Source organism: Accipiter gentilis, chromosome 26 (assembly GCF_929443795.1).
Source record: "Accipiter gentilis chromosome 26, bAccGen1.1, whole genome shotgun sequence".
In the NCBI taxonomy this organism is placed as follows: domain Eukaryota; kingdom Metazoa; phylum Chordata; class Aves; order Accipitriformes; family Accipitridae; genus Astur; species Astur gentilis.
Window position 1 is genome coordinate 16,821,585 of NC_064905.1, and position 13,604 is coordinate 16,835,188.

Consider the following 13,604-nt stretch of genomic DNA (forward strand, 5'->3'; position numbering starts at 1 on the left):
CCCTGCTCGTCCCCGGGGTGCGCTGCGGCCGGGGGCGCCCACGGAGGATCGGGGTGGGGGGGCTGCGGGGTGACGGGCGGGCTGTCGTTCAGGTTGGGGTGCCTTGGGCTTGGCTTCGGTGCTGCGCGTCTTTGCACCCCCACGTTTATGGTGAAAACCTTGGTGGGCGGTGGGAAACCGCGGGGGTTAAATCCTCGTGGTGATGGCAGCAATTGGGGGGAGCCCTCGGATGGATGGGGGGGGGGGGGGGGGGGCTCTGGGCAAACTGGAGGCGAGGGGAGATCTGAGCAGCCCTGCCCTCCCCACGCCACGCACGGCTCTTGCGGCTGGATGGTGAGTCCAGTAACTTCAACGCGTGTGGGACGGGGGCGAGGGCTGCCGGCTTCGGCACTGAAATATCGGCGCTGGTTTTGCACCGAGTAGGCGGCTGCAAAGCAGGGGTGCAGGGCCCCATCCCGTCGAGGCTGCGGGGGAATCCCGCAGGGATATGGCAGAGATGCTCTCGCCGCTGGTTTTTCCTGACAACATAATAGTTGCTTTTCCCCGTCTTGTCACTCGCTGAAGCAGCACACCGGATTTATCCTGGCCCGGAGGACGATTCCGGTAGTCGCTCCTGAATTGTGTATCTGTCTCGCGTATGGGTGTCCGAGCTCTCACGCCCGTGCTAGTCACTCAGCTCTTCCAGTTCCTGCAATTTAAAGGTCATTAAAGGTGGGTGGTCCGGCCGTCCAGCCCTTGGCCCTCTCTATCCACTCGCCATATAAGCATCTCTCCCAGCTACAGGTGAAAAGCAGCTTTCGCTGAGCGTAAGACGCGACTTGATGGCTTTGCCATCCCAGGGCACACCACGCGCAATCGCAAGGCGCAGCTTGAGCGTGGTGCGAGGCTGGCATCGGGACTGGGGCCTCTGGGGACGGAAGGAGCTTATTTTGGCTCTGATGAGCAGGATGGCACGAGCGCACATAGGTTCCCAGCCAGCCCGGCCCCTTCCCTGGCAGCAGGGCAGGAGCTCCTGGGATGTGCCACCTTCTCCTGGCAGCTGCCGGCATCCGAAGGGCGGCTGCTTGGGCTCCTCTGCTTCGTTCGTCAGCTGAAGGGCTCTCCTGTCATGCTGCTAACGTGGTTTAAATCCCACCAGAGCTGCCTTCCTGCAGAGGTTTGGGTGACGAGCGTTTGTAATGCAAGGGTACCGCCGGTGGATCGATTAGCTTCTGCTGGGGGGATTTTCAATGGGACAAAATGTTTGCACAACCGGGTGGTGTTGTATGCACATTCCAGCCAGAAATGCCAGACCGGGGTAAGTTGTGCAGGGGTAGAGGAGCGCTCTGAGAACCGCTTTCTTGCGGTTACTGCTGAGAGTTGCTTTGCTTGTGGCTCCCTCCCATAAATGAATTGAAACCGGTGTGCAGCGCCGCACGGGTTCCGAGCGGTCACTCCTGGTTTCTGAAGCAGGGTGGCCAACCCCGCTAGGTAGTCTGTGCCGTCTGGACTGTGTTGTCCTTTGACTCGCTTTTATTTTCTAACAAGTAGCTTTTCCCCATTGCTCGTTCAAGTGCCAAAATAATAACCTTTGGTACCACTGTCCCTGTCCCTCTTGGTAGGACCCTCCCTGGGATACGCATTTTCCTCTGACAGCAACAGATTGTTGCTTCCAAACAGCGATCGCTACAAGAGGTCACAAATAACATGGGTCAGGCTGTGTCAGCACAGCAGGTTTCCGGCTATTATGGTCATTTACGTATCAGGCCATTATTCGATACAGAGCTGGAGAAGACCTTGAGAGGTCATTCAGTCCATCCCCTGCCCCTGCGCAGGATCCGTGATAACCAGCCCCTTCCTGACAGATGTTTATCGTGTTCATTCTTAAAAACCTCTGATGACAGAGATGCCTAAGCTCCCTGGACAATCTGTTTGACATTTAGCAGCTCTGCCATTAGATTTTTCTTACGAGCTGAAGAGAAATGTCTTTTCCTTCAGCTGGTTTCATGATTGCTCTTCTTTTTCCGTTTATTGGGCACAGGCAGAAAAGTTCCTTCCTTCCTACTTTGCAGGAGCCTGTTAGATATTTGGGAGTTGCTACCGTGTCTCCCTTTAGTCCCTGCTAATGTAGATTAAACCACGCTGGCTCCTTTGACCATTCTTTTCAGGTCATGTATTCTTGGTCTGCAGTTGTTCTTGCTACTCTTTTGTGGACCGTCATCCTTCGTGAAGAGTGATGCTTAACCTGCGATAAAGGACTGAAGTTGCTGCCTTATTTTTGCTCAGAAGAATAAGGGATTCCTTCAGGTCTTTTACATACAATGATCCTGTTTGTACATCCCAGTGTGTTTGCTTTTTACTTTTGCCACAGATTACTCGTGTTTAATTTTTTTTTTATCTCATTGACCTTTCAGCCATTCTTCTCCAGAACTTTTCCTGCTTTTCATTCCTCCTCTTGTATTTGCCTGGTTAATTATTCTTACCAAATCGCATTACCTCACGCTTGTCCTTGTTGAACTGTGTCCTTTTTTTTTTCAGACTGCTTCTTCCAAAGTGTCAGCATTGTTTTGAATTCTGATCTTGTCCTCCCGCGTGCTTGCAGCCCCTCTCAGCTTGGTGTAGCCTTCAAAGGCAATCAGCGTGTTTTCTCTGCCATCAGCCACGTCGTGGATGAAAACACCGAGTGGTATCAGAACTGGGATGGGTTCCCCTGGAACCCACTTCAGTAAGGTCCTCCCGGTCTGTGCTCCAAGACCAGCGACCAGTTCACCGGTGCTCTTCCCAGCAGTGGTGCGCACACCTTCAGGTGGCTCAGTCGCGCCCCTGTGTCCCTCGCTGTGTTATGGAGACGTCCCGTGAGACACTATCAGAGGTGTCTCTGAAATCTTTTTTTCTTCTCCCCTCCCTACAAGTCCTGGTACCCTGTCGCAGAAAGCAGTAGGATAGATTTGATGTGATTTGTTCTTGATTAAACAGAGGTTAGCTCTTGCTCAAGTCCTCCTCGTCTTCTAAGTACTTCAACTGAAGTTAAGCTGATTATTCCATAATTTCCTGGATCCTCTTTATCCCCATCCCCTTATTTTTCAAAGACAGGCTTTGTGCTCGCCAGTCCTCTGTAACATCGGCCATCCCCTGTGAGTAGCTGGAGACAATTCCCAGTGATCCTGAGCTCCTCATATCATGGCATTCTGGGGAAGACTGGCAAGGTGTCCACGTCGCCTCCGATAGGGAATAAAAAGATATTAAAACACATGTTTTAATTGCAGAGCCTGCCTGTCTTTCCGCTCTACGTTGGGAGGACAAAACACTTAGTCGAAAGAAAATAAACCAGGTCAAACCAGCTCTAGAGCTGCTTTTCTGTGACCGATGCAAGGTTTGTTTACCCGCTAAGGGTGTTTTGCCATGCTGTGGTTATTAGTAAAGTTTTGACCTTGTGGTCTGCAAAAACAGATGCTGCCTCTTTCCAATTATAAACGAGGTTTGAAATAGTCTGCTGGAGTAGGAAGAGAAGGGTCAGCCTCAAATAGCACAACCAGTCACCCAGGCGGCCGATGTCCAGCATCACGGGGTGGTTCGGAGCTGGACCGCGTGCTGCGCATCGTGGTGGTGGGTGTCTTGGCCAAAGTTTAATATTCTCTTTTTGCTGATTTTAGGTTTAAGTACAGTTTAACTTTCAAAAACCAACAGCTGCCTTGGAAGAAGCTCTTCTGTAACCTGCTGTCGTGAGGTGGACCTGTAGGTTTAACTGTGGAGGGTGATGTGCTTTCGGGAAGGCGCGGGCAGGCTCGGGCATTAGCGTGCCCAAGGTGGGGATTACAAGGGGTGTTTTACCGAGGACTCGGGAAAAACAAGAAGCTTTCATGATTTTGGATAAGTCACAGGTGCAGATGGGATGAAGGCAAACAATTTAACCTACCTGCAATTACATTGTTGTGGTTTTTTTCTTTCCAGTGATGAAAACTGAACAGTTCTTATCCATAATCTTTATTCTCGAGTGACCGACCAGCCATGTGCTGTCTTTCCAGCCCTTCTCTTTGCCCCTTGCAGCCCACCCCAGAGCCATAAATGCTGCACAATATTTGAAGTGTTTGGGCTTTTTTTATTATATTGAATAGAAAATTCTAAACCTTATGTGAACCTTTTAGGAGACTCCCGACATGTTGCCCCTTGCAAATGCCGCGTTTTGAGGTTGGGATTGCACCTCCAGGGTACAGCTGTATAGCTCAGGGTGGGCTCTGTACCCACGCTGCCTGTGCAGGCTTACCTACCAGGCTTCCCTACCCAAAAATTGAGGGGTTTTTCCCCCTCAAATTTTAATGATTTATAGCTACCCAGTACCAGCCAGCTCCAGGTTTCCGTCGTAAAACCACAACTGCAGGCACCTCCGAACCTGTAGATTTGCTTGCGATGTGGGTGACGGCTCTTTGCATAGTGGCTTCACACCTCTAAGATCAGTTTTGATTGTGCAGCATTTTGGATGCTCACCCCGTGGGAACCGTTCTTCCCGTGGGCGTTGTGAAAGCGCTTCAGAATAGATGTGCGACGGCTTCGGGAGGGACTCGCCACTCGCATCCCGGGTGGGTATCTCGATGCGCGGTCTGAGCGCGGGGGTCTCCCCCTTGACTTGCGAACGTGGTGGGGAGCGGGATGCTGGGGTGTCGGTGATGGCGGGGCACCGGCTGCGGCGTGGACCTTGCTCCGGTGCCCGTTGCAGCGGGACAGGCTCAGGCAGCGTCTCTGTAAAGGAATATTGCTTGTGCGGTGCTGTGTGCGGCGGGATGCTCTGCTCGCTTGGGGTGTTCTTCGTGGGAAGCAGACTTTGTCCCGGAGGGATGTTCCTCTGAGCGTGTTTACAAAGTTGTCTTATATAATGCATAAAAAGCCATGAACGCTAATCCGCTCTGGAAGCAGGAGAGTCAAAGCTCGTGATACTGCTAAATACGAACTGTATCTTGCGGCATGCGGGGGTTCCCGCTGCTTTTTCATTTCTGTTACCTGCGCCGGCTTCGCTTCAGGTTTTTGTAGTTTCTTTGAGGTCACAGGCTGCAGCTGGACCGGTGCGAGTGAACGCTCTGGTCTGAGCTGGGCTCGTTTCTCTGAAACCCTTGGAAACGTTTGCCGGAGGAGAGACGCCGGCCGCAGACCCAGCGTGTGCTTCTCACGGCTGAGGAGGTGCAGACGGGGACCTCGGCTGAGGAACCGTAGAGTTTAGCAGTCTATCATTAAAATGCATGGCAAATAAAAAGAGAATTTCCGAGAGCCTTTGCTCGGCCTGCGTGGTGCTCGGCAGATGTTGTGTGGAATTGGTGGCCGGAATGCAGCAGCATTTGTAAAATTATCCTGCGTGTGATTTGACCAAATTCATCCCAAGTGCAAGGGACACCGTACAATCTGTTGATATGCATTCATCAGAATAAATCTTCCATTGTCTGGAGTCACCTGTATTTCTGTTTTTATTTCTTTGCTGGTTTTGCTAGGTCTTTAAGCTGGGCTCTTGGCTTGTGCTACCTATGTGCTTGTCCATGTCCTGTTGCCGCTCCAGTGATAAGAGTTGCAGTTATGTGATGGAATTGAAGTTTCTGGAAGCGGAGGCTTGGATTCAGGTCCCTGCCATGCCGTATCCCTCCCAGTCTTGGGAAAGTCAGCCGGCTGGTTTCATGCCTCAGTTCCCATCTGCTCTCTGGGGACAGTGACATCTCTTGTCACAGGGGTTTGGAGGACACAGCCGCGCTTCTGCGACAGCGGGGTTTGTGTCAGTGCGTAGGAGAAGAGCAGGTTAACACCCACCCACCCAATTACATCAAGTACTTATCTTGGTTTACTTCTGTTACAGAACAAAACCCTTTCTCATTTGTGGTTCCCTTTGATTCATCTAAAACAAATCATTGATTTGTGCTTATATCCTGAATGTTCATTGATTATTCACTTAGTGTTTAATGTAAAACACATCTATAGCTGGCTAGTTTAAGTGAAGCTGCCAGTCATCTCTAGAAAGCTTTGAAGCCTGCTAAGTGATGGAGAAATTGCTTTAGCGATAAATTGGGCAAGGCTGCTGGCAGGCTGCTGCAGGTAGGCTTGTGTTATCCGTGGTTCTCCCTGCTCGCAAAACCCTAACCAGTCACCAAAGTACCAATCTCTCAGTTCCTGGTATAAAGAAACACCAAAAAATAGCCGTCCTGGGGCGCCTGGCTCGGCACGGGCATCCACAGCCACCCGGTGCTTTGCAGGAAACCTTTGCAGAGGTGGGGCTGAGCCACCTGCCTAAAAGTATTTGGAGACGAAGCTTTGTTTCACGTGAAGATTTTCCGTGTCATTATCGTGCCGATTCTAATGTTGACGTTTTGTTTTTTCACGAGACAAAGCCCAAGGGATCGGCGGGGCTCGGTGGGTGGAGAGGGCTGCCGCGGCGGCAGAAGTCACTGGTCAAATTAAAGGATTATGGAAACTATTAAACAAAGGGCTTTGGCAGGGGCTGGGGCCGGCAGGTTAACACTGTTAGGAGGAGAGGCTTTTCGGGGAGTGCTGATCGAGCGTCTGCTGAACGGCTTCCTGATTCGGGGAGAGGATTGTTGTCTTTGATGGAGGGGAATGCATTTTTTTTCTGCCTTTTTTTAATTTGAATTGAAGTGTAGGGGGCTTTTTCATCAGCAACGCCCTTCTTGGGTTTGTTTTTGAGCTCACACGAGGCTTCTCTTGCAAAGCAAAAAAACCTGGGAGGGGCAGATTTCTGTTTTAAATCATCTCTTTCTGCATTAATTGTGGCACTGGCCGCTTCCCCTTCTGTTTTTGTCCCAGTGTCAAGTCACACTCGAGTCTCCAGGATCCGTGCATTAGCATGGACACATCTCTGATGCACAGACCCAGCTCCATAACTCCCATCTTCCCTCCTGCCTGCCCCCGCCTTGGAGCGACTCCCCTAATATTTAAATATTCCTGCCCTCCTGCACTACGTACAGGATAAATACTCACCTAAAGCTTAATCTGTATTTTGAAGTGACTAGACACGTTTGTGCAAGATGTTTTCATTCCCGCTTATATTAAGGTGGACGGCAGTAGCATTGAAATGTAAATCGTTAGGCTTTCAAGAAGCTTCTGTGCAACAATTAATCTCCACCTGTCTTTTGTTTTCACTATGAGTTTTGTTGCATTGCGCTGTCCGTTTACCTGTAGCTATAATTGTTGCACCGGTGGTTAGGACTTGGTGGTAGCGGGATGGATGCTGAACTGGGGGAAGAGCACGGTGTTGGCCTGTGCCAGTGCCGCTTCCCTGCTCCACGCTTATTCCTCAGTGAGCTTTTAGACCATCCTGACCACATTTTCAAGACTACCTTAGAGCACATAGGTTTTTCTTCTCTCCCTGTGATGCTGAGAGCTTTCTGGAAATAAGGTTTAACCTGGAGACCCTTTTTTGTCGCTCGCTGCTTGTACGTACGCTGCAATAAATCCTCTATGTATTGTCACTGCTCCAAGGAATTTCATGGCTTAGACAGGAGGCCTGTGGTACCAAAAAAGTTGTGTAGCCTTCAGAAGCCCTTGTAACTAATCAAAGAAACACTTCCAATACTGAGATACGAGCTACCTAAGATATGTGTAATAGCACTACATGTTTGGATAGCCTGTTTTAGTGAAAGCATCGTAGCAAGACTGACCCTGCCAGTGCCAAGAGCTTCATACAGAAGAAGCTGGCGAAGTTTTCTGAGCGAGAACTAAATTGCTTTATTCCTCCCCAAAAGATGGGCGCTCAGGGAAACACAGCTGCTCTGCAGTGTCCCCGCGGCGTGTCCCCGTGCTGGATGTGAAAAGCAAGAACAGTACGTGACCGTAGGGGTTGCCTGGTGGATGGATGGACCCGGACGGCGTTGGACTCTCTCAGACTCAACTACTGCCGCAGACAAGTACCTGTCAAATGAATTATTCAGTTAATCCTGGCGAAAGTGGTGTGGTGGTCTCGCCTCCCTCCTCTCTGTGCCCAGACTGTGATCTTGTGCTTTTATTTGATCTTGCCTTTCGTGTTTTAGCTATTCCTTTTTCGTGCCATCTCTCGTTGCGCTCTCTCCGGAGCTGGCTTTGATATCTCTTCTCTTTGTCTTCCATTTCCCTCGGTTTTCTCCCTTCCGTCTTCCTTTGATGTTGCAGAAAACGAACGGGATGGACATCTTCCCACACGTCTCTCCCTCTCTTAATCTTGTCCAGTTCAAGTTATCCACCATGTGAGGAACTCTACCAGATGCTCACCTAACAGAGCGGCTTCGTTAACTCCAAGCAATGATTTGGGGTAGAAGCTGGTAAAGGTTGGGCTGCCCGGGGAGGAGGCGACGCTGGTCCTTGCACCGGGTGTCAGGGGTCACTCTGAGAGCCCCTGGGTCCCAGGAGGGATGGCGAGGCAGGGTGCAGCCCCCCCAGGACAAACCGTCCCGGTTCCAGAGTGGGGACGTGCCGTGGGGATTCTTGCACGGGCATCGCGCGTGGGCGGCGAGAGCTCAGCCCGCACCTCGCGGATGGAGCTTAAACTAAACTGAAGGCGAAGCAAGAATCGTGTTTAAAAGCAGATTAATTTGCTGACTTTGAGGAGCGAGAGGTATTTAGAAAAAAAATTGGAAATGCAAATTCTAGCTGAGCAGAAACTTCGTCATTTGATGGCTGAAATTCTCTGCTTTGTCGTGCCAGGGAAGCTGCATGAAACATGTATTTTCCCCGAGCTAAAGAGCTGACCTGGGTGGGGGAGGTAAGTACCCAGAATGGTGGATGACCATAATTAGGACATGGATTGTGGGTTGGCTCCGTATAGATCAGTTTGTGTTCCGTTAATGTCTGGTTCCACCCTGTCTGTCTGTTTTATTAGATTAATTTATTACTTTCTGAAAGTGCTTCTCCAGTGAGCTAAAGTATCTATTTACTGGAAGTATTTGGTTACCATGAAAAAGTGTATTTGGCATGCGTTTGGCAAATATTAACTTCTTTCTTCTGGTCTTTTGCAATTTAATTGTCTATTTATCTTGGGTATTGATTGCTGAAGGCCTTGGTAATTATTTGCTGATTTTGGAAATAATGATTTTAAAGGCTCGGATTACTTTTGTAATATTATTCATTACGTTGGTGTGCTTGCCTCAAAGGATGGGATCTCTCCGACGGCTCCAGTTGCAATGTGAACATTTACTGTCTGAAACTACGCTGCCATTTTAAAATAACAAAATCGTTACTGGCGTTTTGTTCCTGAAACTAAGCAGATATTTGCAGAGAGGCAAACCTGGCAGTCGCAATTAGCTCACAAATTTGCTGTTCCTCTTGGTGGGAGTGGCCAGATTCTGGAGTCAAATAAAAAGATAATTTTATTTACTTTCTGCTGTTTCACTCTTTCCAAATTAATTTCATGCCGTATTGGTCTCAGCTCTGGTGCAGGGTTGGTGGGGAAATGGGCTGCCCCTCGCCAGTGGCGGCACGGCAGCAACTGCAGCTTTGCTTTGTGGGAGAGAACCAATACTCCGAAAGGGTGTTACGCTTGCAAGTAAATGTGCTGCTGTACAGCGGCACATCTTGCTTTGGGGGAAGGTGAGAAATTGGAAAGTCTCTGCCGGGAGCTGAGTAATTGGCACCTGCTATTATTGTGTCCCTCCTCCCCCTTTTAATAACTTGTTTATAAAGATAACTCTCCTACAGATCTCATTACACAGCCGTAAAGCATGTTTTTTTTTAAAAATACATGCATTCCTATTCATGTCAGATCTGAATCCTTACTTCCTTGTGTTTCTATAAGGAGGAGGGATAGTTTTTGTGTCGTCCAGGCATCTTTACTCACTGCCGGGCAGACTCGCGGATGCCCATGGGGAGACGAGCTGTGTCCTCGCCATACCTGGAAGGAGATGTAATTCTTCCATTAATACAAAACCTGGCAGGCGGTTAGAGTGGCTGGGAGGGGAATTTTGTCTTCTTGTTGTTTTAGGCCTTGAAGCAAGGGATTGTGTTGGCTGTTTGAATGATGTTGGCTTTATCTCCACCGGAGCTTGCATAGTGACATATATTAGTAGAGAGCACGAAACGCGACATTTAGCATACGCCCCTGGGATCTCTAGTGCAGTGAATTCCACTTCTTTCTCTTGCGTCAAGTGATTTGTTTAATTGGTTTTAACAGTTTTATCCTCGTTCTTTTATTAGTGGATCGTAGCGCAAAAGGAAGCTGGGAGCGTTTTTGGATCCTGTCCTGGGTAATTTGATGACTAAGTCTCGTTGAGCTTCATCTCTGTGCAGGTGCAGTGGTGCATCTCCTGCAGGGGATGCGGTGGGAAGAGCATCTCCTCCTCCTCCTCCTCCCAAATGCACGCATGGGGAAGGAGGAGGAGGAGAGGGCAAAATCATGTCCGTGACAATTGTTTTCTGATTCTTTTCATCACCTTATAGAACAAAAATGATAAAAGGAGCCTCAGAAAAGAGGGCATTGCAGCAAGCCCTGGCAGGGATGTAATCTCTTTTCTTCGTACCGAGTTATAAAGATAATTCCAATCGGGATTGAAACAGCGGATGGCAAATAATTCTTGAACAATCCGCTTATGGTGTTCCAGGATGCGAATGAAAACCACTAATGGGATAAAGAAGGATCTAGATAATTATCTCGGGTGCATTAAATCTTGTCCTTTCAGGAGAGTACTCGTGTGGACACTAATTTCATGTGTATGAAATGCTAGAGCTGAGTAGACATTTTCAGAAGTTAGCTGATTCCAAAATAGCCGTCATCGCTTGGTGATCATCTATCTTTTATCTACCTGGTTGGTCCTAATAAATCTGATTTCTGGTCTCTGCTATCCTGTTTCCTTTTTTCCCCCTCCCTGCTGCAGGTTAAAGCTGTGACACACATTCTCTCCAGGGCAGATTTGAAACCTCCTTCATCCTTTTCTTTTTTCATTTGGTCTGCTGTTTTGGGAGACTTCCTGGGTTTTTTTTTTTTCCCTTTTACAGCTGGTAATGCTGTTGTTTTAAGTCTGATGGAAGAGCTGCTTGCAATATTAAGGTATGCAAGATATTTTTTAATTTGATCCGTTTTTTTCCCCTAGCAAGAGCTCTGCCTTGCAGTGCGGGGGATGGCACTGTGCTCCAAAACAAATCCAGTTGTACAGTCAGTTAATGAGGCTCTTGTTGTAGGCTCTTTGCTGCCTTTGTGTTTGAACCTATTGGATGCCCCCTGGATGAAGTGGAGGATGGCAGGAAGAGAAAGGAACAGTTTTGTATTGACAGCAACCATGCCATTTGGATGGGGCTGGATCAGTTAACAGCATTCAAAGTTCTGCGTTACAGGACCTCTGTTCTCCATGACCCCGTGGTCAGAGGAAATCTGCTGTTCGGAGGTACGGGCGGCAGAAATGCACTTCTGGGAAGGTGGGTGACAGAAAGGCACTTCTAAGAAGCGGCTGGTTCTTCGTTATCCCCCCATCGGCTGCAGGCAGCTGCATTTGCCAGCTGTCAGAGAGTCGTTTCTCTCCAGCCTCACGCTAAGCTTAGTGCGTGCCTGAACCGGCTGCGGCATCCTTCAGGTTCTGGATCCGACAACGGGAGCCAGGTCTGGGGACTTCAGCTGAGACGTCTGCCCACGAGCCGTCCTCCAGCTGGAAGAAGAGGATGGGCAGTCGGTATCATCCCTTTGCACACCGGAGGACAGATGTTGTGACTCTCTGTCTTGTTGGGGAAAGACTCCATCTTTCACCGCGTGGAGAGTGCCCAAATGTAGTTTCGCAGCGGCAGACCGTCTCGAGTCACAGGGTTCCCGTCTCTTCTTGCTGGCGTGGCAGTATTGTTCGGGTTCAGAAGTTTTTGGAAGTACGGAAGGGCTTCCTTACTTTTCAAGAGAAGTCAGACAAGAAATGCTGTCCTGTCCAAGGTGGACTTGGGTTTCCAATCTCCTTCATGTGGCACAGAGAGGTTACAAGGGCCAATCTTGAGCTGAAATCCAAGGTGTTGGCATGTCTATTTTTCCTGTGGACTGGAAGTTGCTCTTGACACCACATTTGCCGTTCACACCACCATGAGCTGTCACTTGCCTGTCCCAACCAGAGGATGTCCTTAGAGGCACATGAAGGGCAGCCCTCCCATACCAGGCTTGGATTTGGGACAGGTAGCCTGCAAGAGGGTCTGATTGATATGCAATTAGGCACATCCAGATAAGGCACTTGCCTAGTAGGGCTCTGTGTCGAGAAGAGGGTACGTGGGATCCTTGCTACCTCTGGAAGGCTCTTTAAGAAACAAATTACATTTAAGAACTGTGGTCATCTTTCATCTTGGTGACATGCTTCTCGAACAGCAGCTCTTAAACTGAATTGCTCACACAGAAGAGTCAGTGTCAAGGTTTCTTCACCTCCTGGTCACAGTTACTAACCCTGTGGCTCTAGGAGCAGGGCTGAACTTTAACAGTGGTGCCTGGTGCAGGCTTTTGCCCTAAAACTGCCAACATTCTGCAAGAGGAGTCTTCTGAGGTCTGGCAGTTGACCCCTAAAAATTGATCGATTGCTGTGTAAGGCAAGATATCCATCTTATCTCTAAGAACACCAGCCCTCCTACATGCTCTTGACTTCCACAGAGATTTTAATGGGGATTTTTACTTGGTTCTTGATATCAGTGCATGCCCTTTGAATGAACCACTCGCTAAAAAATCTCATTACTTGCTTCTCGTTAAAGGTGTCCGGTTAGCTGAGTTGCTAGTTAAGTTTCCCTTCCTCAACCCTGTGCTGTGATGAAGTGGTACCCAGAGCTGTTGTGCCAAGTGTTACCTCCATAGAGCATAATAAACTATCATCTCCTGCTGTCTCCTGCTTGGGTGAGTTGTACCCAGTGAGAAAGGGTGTTTTTCTGGATGTCTGCAGAGCTCTCGGTATGTGCATCATTCAAGTCACTTGAGAAAGGCAGATATTTCACATCTCTTTGGAAATCTGTCAAGACAGTAGCAGATTGCTTAGCCTGAGTGCTCTTGCCTGGGCTGTGGTTCCTAACTTCGAAAATGCAGGTCAAGAAGTATTCCTGTAATAGTTGAAGGTCAGGCAAAATGACAACCTTTAGCCCTTCATAACAGCTGTGGACATCAAAGGAGGTGTTTCACTGCTGGGATTGAAACTTCAAGCGCTCACCTGTTGTTCCAGAGTGCTGGTTAATTCAAACTAAAGGTGGTCATTTCGGCAGCTACCACTGATGGGGACCCCGTGGTGCTCAGAAGCCCCAGCTGAGAACAGGATCCTCGCTGGGTGCACGGGGAAGCCTTCCACACAGCTTCGCCACGAAAGGCTGGGCTAGGAGAAGTGGGCCTGTGCAAGTCAGGCAGTCGTCAATGGCAGAGTTGGCCATTTAAAATCCACATCTACTCATCAGCATCATTTGGTGAGCAAGATTGCTGCAGTGCCAGGGACGAGCATGGGGGTCGTTTGCATCAGACTTATGGATTTGGCGGAAAGGAGGAAAGGGGAAGATGTTGGCAAGAGAGGGCTCATAGGTGGGTAAAACTTGGGTTGCCAAACAGTGCAGAAAAGGTCAAGAACTTCTTTTGCCTGCCAGTGTAGGTGAGAAGGTGTGGATTTATTTGTATGTGCACATTTGTTTAGTTTGGCTTCCAGGAGAAGTCCTTATCTCTTCTCCTGCTGCCAGCTTCCTCT

The 13,604-nt window shown here is 49.1% G+C and overlaps 1 protein-coding gene across 1 annotated transcript in view; it reads left to right on the forward strand.

Annotated features, from left to right (window-relative positions):
• MGAT4B (alpha-1,3-mannosyl-glycoprotein 4-beta-N-acetylglucosaminyltransferase B) overlaps window positions 1–13,604 on the forward strand; it is a 52,544-nt gene that overhangs the window by 483 nt on the left and 38,457 nt on the right. The window lies entirely within an intron of this gene.